The sequence below is a fragment of the Penaeus monodon genome, chromosome 33, assembly GCF_015228065.2.
Source record: "Penaeus monodon isolate SGIC_2016 chromosome 33, NSTDA_Pmon_1, whole genome shotgun sequence".
NCBI classification, from domain to species: Eukaryota; Metazoa; Arthropoda; class Malacostraca; order Decapoda; family Penaeidae; genus Penaeus; species Penaeus monodon.
The window spans coordinates 9,863,757-9,864,062 of record NC_051418.1 but is presented as its reverse complement, the minus strand read 5'-3'; positions in this window follow the sequence as shown (position 1 = coordinate 9,864,062).

The following is a 306-nucleotide window of genomic DNA, read 5'->3' as shown; positions in this document are numbered from 1 at the left end:
GTGATAAATTCTCATTCATTTTCGGTGTCTTGATTCTTCATTCGTTTTTCGCTAAGTAATTGTCGTTGGTTATCGATTATTAATTCTCATTCATTTATCGATAACTAATTCTTATTAATTCTTGATATTTAGTTCTCGTTTATCGATGACTAATTCCCACTTATTTTTCGACAATTAATTCCCACTAATTAAATTAATAAATAGATTAAATATAAATTCTATAATTCTCATTTTAGAAATATACAATTTGGAATTTATATGAACTGTCTAATTAAAAAAAAAAAAAAACATTTGGCATTTATATGA